Genomic DNA, 8,392 nt, shown 5'->3' with positions numbered 1-8,392 from the left:
TAGAATAATTTTACCTCCTTCCACAAACTCAGTCAACCATCCTGTGAAGAAGAGCCAGTTCTGCACAGCCCTCATATATCAAAAATTCCCTGAGCAGCAGCCCTGACCAGGGATGTTCACCTAGTCATTTTCTGTGAATTATTTGTTCCTGTTTTTGCTGTCTAGGGTTTCTGAGTGTCTGGGGTCATTTTAGGAGTGGTCTCAGGAGTGCTATACCCCACCCATGCATTATGAAAATAGGCATGACTCATCTTTTGCCTGGTCTACCTGTAGTACTCTGGAATGGTGGTCATCTCAGGCTAGCTGTGGGCACCATGGTGGTGGCATGGTAGTCATCACTGACTTGCTTATCAACAGATCTGCCACTGGGCTGCCTGAGTGTCCTCATATGAAGGTCATCTGTTTTTGCTCTCTCCTGGGTGAAACTTACCATCCCAGGCCTGGTTCTTCCACTTTCAGGAGAGCTCCCTGTGTGAGCCCCTGGCACCAGACTGGTAGACATCTCAGGGTTGCTTTTTTCATTTTTCAAGGAATGTTAGGCTACTAATCATTCAGACATCCATAGGCCAGAACACTGAGTGTAGACATTTCTATTCTCCAAATAAATTATTTTTCTACCTCTTTGTTCTGGTACTAGAATCTTTTGTGTCCATGGATTAAAATGGAACAGAAAACACAGAAAAGCACTTTTTATTAGAGGATAAAATTGGGCTCTGCAGATAAAATATATTTCTCCTTCTTTATTCTAGTTTCTACTTTTTTATATTAATTTTCAAGGCTTGATAATTTTTCTTACCCTTTTAGCTAACTAAAATTAAAAATTCAATTTTAATTATCCTTACCACATTAATAGTAACACTTTATGAATCTCTCTCTCTATTTTTAAAGATAAATTAATAGTTATCATGATATATTTTATTATAAAGAAGTAGAAATTAAGTAAATACATCCAAACCACTTGTACTTTGTAACTATTATTTCATATAGTTTTAATGAGTTAATCAGGTCCTTGTGACAAATACCTGAGAGAATATATTAAAAAGAAATAAAATATATTTTTATTCATGTTTTCATAGTGTTTATTCTATGGTGGACAATCACTGTGTGCCTCTATTTTAAACAGTACAGAAAACACAGTCATTTCACTAAAGATGAACAATGTACGTCTCTAACTTTAATTTTTTTCAAAGCCTACTTTTGATGACAGTTCTAAAGTGCTTTAACCTACCTTCTAGCCTACTACCCACAAGAAAAGGAGGAAAAGAAAGACTTTTGGGAAGTGGACCTGTTTAGAAATGGTTCCATTGAAATCAGCAATTCAATTCACAGGTCAGCAATGGCAGCTCGATACACTCACAAAGACTTCATCAATATACCAGCAGTCCAGTATGGTACTCTCAGGACAACAGCAGTGGTGGCACCTAGAAAGAAGATCCAGTCCTCAGCTAAATCAGTTTAAGTCAGCATGAGGAATAAGAGCCAACAGCAAAGCCAGAATTTCTCAGCTATGCCTCTCTCAGGAAGGGACTATCAGCAAAGACACCAGACCAAGAAGTATTGCACAACTAGCTCTGTAAACAAGCCTAGCCATTGTCACTGTTCTTTGAGTCCTTTTTATACTCCTTCCAAATATTACATATCCTACACAGGTCTTGGTTCAGCAAGTGAATTTGTTTCAGCTGACATCACTATGCCAATTGGCCTGAATCTGTGGAAGAAGACATAGAACACTACCATAAGTTTTTGCATGTATTTCTCTTTATGGGGTCCCAACAAATTAGTGAAGTATCCTTCATCATATGACCTTTCATATGTTTGCTTTAGCATACCATTCTTTCTACTGTGTCTACTTCAGCAAAATGTTGCTTCACGTGTTTGCCCCATCAAAACACCATCCAACAAAACTGGCTATCCAAAGAACACTTAAGTTTTCACACCATACATCAGTTGAGCAGAAGTCAAGCATCCTTAGAAAGTCAGCAGGCTCTTCAGTGAGCCTTCATCTATATGAATGGACTACATCCTGAACATCTAAACTCATGTATGGCAGCCATACCTTGAATATTTTGCAGCATAGTATGCTTTAATATATATGAATCAAATGACTATATAAATAATATTACTCAATGTCATATTTTCATAATGCTCATTTTAGTAAACACAATGACTTACTCACTTTAATTCTCTCCCAGGACTCATAGGGAGGGACCTTTGATGAAATGCCTGACAGTAGGGAGTGGGAACTTACAGAGCTCACCTGCAGCAGGAAGACAGTATATCAAACAAGGGGTTGGGTTTCCATCCCACAGTCACACCTCTGACCCATAATTGTTTCTGTCTGAAAGAATTACAGGGATTGGAAATGGAGAGGAGCCTGAGAAAAAGAAGGTTCAGTGACAGGCACAAAGTGGGGTCCAGCTCAAGGGGAGGTCCTGACACTAGTACTGAGTCTATGGAGTGCTCACAAAAAGGGATCTATCCTGACTGCCCTCTGAAAGACCCAACAAGAAGCTGAAAGAGTCAGATGCAGTTATTTGCCCCGAACCAATGGACAGAAGCAGCTGATCCTTGTTGAATTAGGGAAGGCTGAAAGAAGCTGAGGAAAAGGGAGATTCTGTAGGAGGATCAGCAGTTTTAATTAATCTGGATCCTGTAAATGTTTCAAACACTGGACAACCAAACAGCACACACCAGCTGATATGAGGCTCCTAGCACACGTATAGTAGAGGACTTCCAGGTCTGTGTACATTCAGAGATGAAGCATTTAACCCTCAAGAGATTGGAGGCCCCAGAGAGTTTAGAGGTCAGGTGTGTGGGGGGGGCATCCATGTGGATATGGGGTAGTGTGTAGGATGTGGAGCAGTCGGAGAGTAGATAGGGAGGGGGCAGGGAATGGAATATGGAGTGCAAAAATGAATTACAAATAAAATTAAATTTAAAGAAAAAAAGATTCCATTAAAAATGAATAAATTAGCTTTCTTGATGAACAAATTTGTGAGATTTCAGGAAGTCCATGGAGAACATAAAGAACATTTCCATTTTTCATTTTACATTTTAAAACAAGTGCAGATAACTGGAACACTCAAGATTTGGTTAACAATTTTTTGAATGGGAATGCATTTTGGGATCCTGCGAAATAGCATGCACTAAATGCTGAACTGGGATTTCCTAGTGTGTTTTCAAAAGTGGAAGATCTACCAAGAATGACAAAATAAGCATGGCTGTGTCTATTATGCTCTAGTATCTGGTGCCAGCTTGTGTGACTGCAGGACAGATTCCTATAATTAGAACATGACTTACTTTCTAACAGTTTCAGGTATTTTTTTAACTTAAAAGATTCAGAACATTGATAGGATATGTGGGTAAATAAAATGCTTGCATTATCTGCTTAACTGCAGAAATAAAAATTATGCTCTGTTAGCTATTAGTATGACTTGTATTTTTATTTATAATTTGATTATTTCAGACAGGTTCTTATGTAACACAGGCTAGACTGGAATTCACCTCACATATCTGAAGATCACTTTGAACTCCTTCTTCTCCCTTCTCTTCATTCTGGGTTATGATATTATTAGTGTATGCTGTCATATTGAGCTAGAAATCTTTAATAATAATACAGCCACAATATTAGTACAGCATAGTTTGAATATTGAAACAATGTTTGCTACTCTTATGTCATTTTAGTATGAGTATTTTTGTTTAATTTCATTGATAATTCATTAGTATTCATTGTAATAGCATCAATGGTAATGAATTATTTTGGGATTAGTATGGTTGTTGTACACTTTCACAAGATTTTTGCTGAAACTCAGTAATAATTTGATGTTCAACTCAAATAAACTAACTGTTAAAGTGAAACAGTCTTGTCAGTGTATGGAGCTGAAATTTATAACAGTATAGAATTTCACAAGAGAGAGGTGCTAATCTCAAGGGTATACAACTCTTATAGACACATTAAAGCCAATAGCTTTCAATAACTAATAGTTCTCTCAATAATGTGCAGGGCCCTTAACTAGGATATGGCTCATCAATCCAGCAAAAGAATGATATAAAGTTAGTAATACAGGCTGGCAGTGAAGAGTCACTTGTCTTTAATTGGCAATTGTCTATAAATTATTTAAGTATATTTGTTATTAGCAAATACGATATTACAAAGGGTCACAGTTTTGCAAACTTTTCTTTAAAGAACGACAATGATGAGTACCTCAGCTTGTCTGTGTATACCTGTAATCTCCATACACAGGAGACAGAGACAGAAGACTGTCACAGTTTTGAAGTTCTAAACCAGTCCCAGCTACAGAGCGAGGACCTGCTCATAAACAATTTTTTTTTTTAAGAGAACACATTTAATTGGGGCTGGCTTACAGTTTCAGAAGTTCAGTCCATTATCATCATGGTGGGGAGCATGGTAACACACAGGTAGACATGGTGCTAGAGAAGCAGTAGAGAGTTCTACATCTGGACTTGCAGGCAGCAGGAAGAGTAAGACAATGAGACTGGCTTGAGCTTTTGAAAGCTCAAAGCCCAACCCCAGAAACACACTTCCTCCAACAAGGTCACAACTCCTGATCCTTTCAAATAGTGCCACTCCCTGGTGAGTCTACTGGAGGGGGGCGAGGGGGCATTCTTATTCAAACCATATTCTGTTGATTTTAAGGTGTGAGACTTTTGCTAATAATTATTTTCTGCAGGTCTCTTCTCTTGCTTGCACAAGAGGAAACAGCAGTATCTGTTTTCTACAAATAATAATAATAATAACAATAATAATGCTGGGCGTGGTGGCACACGCCTTTAATCCCAGCACTTGGGAGGCAGAGGCAGGCGGATTTCTGAGTTCGAGGCCAGCTTGGTCTACAAAGTGAGTTCCAGGACAGCTAGGGCTACACAGAGAAGCCCTGTCTCGAAAAAAACAACAATAATAATAATAACAACAACAACATCTGAAAGCGCTTAAAACTAAGCCCACTTAGATATCTGTTAAATGAAAGATCCTTTTTATTCTATAGCCCTTAAAACACTTGGCAAATATCCTTCCCTACGACTTTTTGTGTGAATTTACAGTAGTTTGCTTTTATGGATTTGTCTGTCTTCTTTTTGTGAGTTTGGCTCCTTGCTTTAAAGAACATTTTGATCTCTGTGATCTCTGCCTCCCTCCCTCCTTCCCTCTCTCCCTCCTTCCCTCTCCAAAAGAAAAAATAAAGTGCTAGTTCAAAGGAGATGCTTTCACAAAATTCCCTGACTTAAAATGGGTGGTGGATTTCCCCTGAACTCCTTCTGTGTGCATCCTTGAGGTCAACCTCTGACCTCTGCATGCCCATATTCTTTCTTTTTCTATAAACAGGTTCTCCCAAGTTAAATTTGCGGAGCTAACTTTATTTCCATCTGTTCCAGCAAGCTATCGATGATTTCAAAATAATTGGGTCAATAAGAGCTGGGTGCATTGTAATGTTTCCTGTACCACAACAGGTTGGGCCACCAAGGCACACCACGTAATTCTCTTTCCTTCAGCACTAGGCAGTTATTAGCAAGAATAACCAATTTCACTTGATTCATCTGGTCATCTTCATGGTTTACTTTTCACTTGGCAAAACAGTTTGGAGCTTGGAGATAACTTGCCTCCTATAGACTACCATTTTCCCTTCATATTTAATACAGGATAGTCCCCTAAAATGGAAACTTAAAGGTCCTTTGGAAACTCAGTTGTGTTGGACAGTGTTTTGCTTGGGCAAGGACATGAAGGACTGTTTTCCTGAAGCAGACACAGGTAAAAGTATGTTTTGCTAAAGAAGACATATGGAGGTCCTTAGCTCTATGCATGTTATTTCAGTTCATATAAACCCTGCTCAGTTGTCTTAGAGGACTTTATTCTCCTCATAAACTATATCCACTCTATCTCCCACATTCCTGCCTATGCTTTCACTGAGTTGCCTGAGTTTTGAAGGGGGGTTTGATAAAGATATGTGATTTATAGGTGTGTGTTTCAAGGTTTGTCTTCCTATAAGATGTCTTCCTGTGAGTTTCCATGTCTCTTGCCATCTGCTATAGGAAGAAAATTCTCTGATGATAGCAGAATAAGACTGATCTATGTGTATAGCAGAATATAATTAGGAGTCATCTAATTGGTCAGTCTATCTATCTATCTATCTATTTATCAATCATCTATCTATCTATCATCTATCTATATATCTGTCTATCTCTCGATAGCATCTATCTACTATTGCTCTTTCTATCTATAAACTAGTTTATACATAGTATACATAGTATACTAGTTATACATAGTTACAAGATAGAGACAGAGACAAAAAGACCAGTAGTATTTGGTTTTATCAATGTCTCTGTATTATTTAGATCTAGGATTTCTGAGTTTGAGGCCAACCTGGTCTACAGAGTGTGTTTCAGGACAACGAGGGCTACACAAAGAAACCCTGTCTGGAAAAAATGAAAATTAAAAAAAAAAAAAAAGAATCTTGATTCTACAGGGGTACTGGGTGTTATGAGATGCAACTGCAAGGTTCGGAGTGCCACTTAGTTACTAGAATGTGACATCACCAACTACTTGGGTTTATGGATGAGGAAGAACTAGTGGTGATGTTGATGGGACAAGCGCAGCAGGGGCAAGCTGAGAGATAGTAGCTCGGTGTAAGAACACACTGAGTGGGACCCTGCTGGGACATAGTGTTATGACCCACCAGTGCTTGTACTAGAGCAGAAACCTGACCAAGAGGGGCAAGAGAGTTGGTGGGATCATTTTTTATTATTTCCTGCAACAGAATCATTACTTGGGCCCCTTTGCCTTGTTAACCTTCTTGATTTCTGTGGATTGTATTGTTGGTATTGTGTACTTTTGGCTAAAATCTATTTATTAGTGAGTACATACCATGCATGTCCTTTTGGGTCTGAGTTACCACACTCAGGATGACATTTTCTAGTTCCACTCATTTGCTGGCGAAACTCATTTTGATGGGGACTGCATTAAATCTGTAGATTGCTTTTGGTAGGATGCCCATTTTTAACATGCTAATCCTATCTATTCATAAATGTGAAATCTCTTTCCATTTTCTGATATCTTCATCATTTTTTTCTTCAAAGAAAGAAGATTTATCATGTAAGACTTTCACTTTGTTTGATTGACACTACCTTTTCAGTTTGCATTCTCTTAATCTAAGTTGTTTATTGATTGAGTTAAGACTTCAAATACTATAGTGAATATGTATGTATGATTAGGGAGTTAACAATCTCATTTTGTTGCCAACTTTAGAAGAGTTGATTTGAACTCACTGTTTCAGATAATGTTGGCTATGTTGACCTTGTTGAAAACTGCCTTTACTATGTTAAGTGTGTCCCTTTTATCCGTAATATATAATGAACTATTTACAATGATGTATTATTACATTTTGCTAAAGACCCTTTCTGCATGTAATGACATAATTATGTGGTTTACTTTTTAAAGTGTGTTTATTGAGTGGATTACATTTATTGAATTTTCATATGAAACACTTTTGCATCTCTGGGATAGATAGATAGATGATAGATAGATAGATAGATAGATAGATAGATAGATAGATATAGATAGATCCCTAAAAATTTCATCAGAGAACTCTTAAACCTGATAAACAGTTTCACTGAAGTAACTGTATATAAAATTAAATCAGACAAATCAGTGGTTTTTCTCTACACAAAGGATAAACAGGCTGAAAAAGAAATTAGGTAAACAACACCCTTCACAATAGTCACAAATAATATAAAATACTTTGATGTGACTCTAAATAAGGAAGTAAAAGATCTGTATGAAAGGATCTTCAAGTCTCTGAAGAAAAAAATCAAAGAAGATCTCAGAAGATGGAAAGATCTTCCATGCTCATGGATTGGCAGGATTAATATACTCAAAATGGCTATCTTGCTGAAAGCAATCTACAGATTCAATGCAATCCCCATCAAAAATTCCAACTCAGTTCTTCAATGAATTAGCAAGGGGAATTTGCAAATTCATCAACAATAAAAAAAGCAATAATAGCAAAAACTCTTCTAAATGATAAAAGAACCTGTGGGGGAATCACCATGCCTGACTTCAAGCTGTACTACAGAGCAATTGTGGTAAAAAAAAAAAAAAAAAAAAAAAACTGCATGGTACTGGTACAGCTACAGACAGGTAGATCAATGGAATAGAACTGAACTGAAGGCCCAGAAATGAACCCACACACCTATGCTCACTTGATGTTTGACAAAGGAGCAAAACCCATCAAGTGGAAAAAGGACAGCATTTTCAACAAATGGTGCTGGCACAAGTGGTGGTTAACATGTAGAATGGGAATTGACCCATTCTTATCTCCTTGCACTAAACTCAAGTCTAAGTGAATCAAGAACCTTCATGTAAAACCAGAGACAAGGAAAC

The 8,392-nt window shown here is 37.5% G+C and overlaps 1 pseudogene; it reads right to left on the bottom strand.

Moving 5' to 3' along the window:
- Nucleotides 1–531: 531 nt before the first annotated feature.
- On the bottom strand, nucleotides 532–632 carry LOC115029162 (small nucleolar RNA SNORA17; annotated as a pseudogene).
- Nucleotides 633–8,392: the final 7,760 nt, after the last annotated feature.

This window comes from Mus caroli, unplaced genomic scaffold (genome assembly GCF_978045245.1).
Source record: "Mus caroli unplaced genomic scaffold, Mus_caroli_1 scaffold_15, whole genome shotgun sequence".
Lineage (NCBI taxonomy): Eukaryota > Metazoa > Chordata > Mammalia > Rodentia > Muridae > Mus > Mus caroli.
Note: the sequence above shows the minus strand (reverse complement) of the source record. Positions and strands in the feature narration are given on the sequence as shown.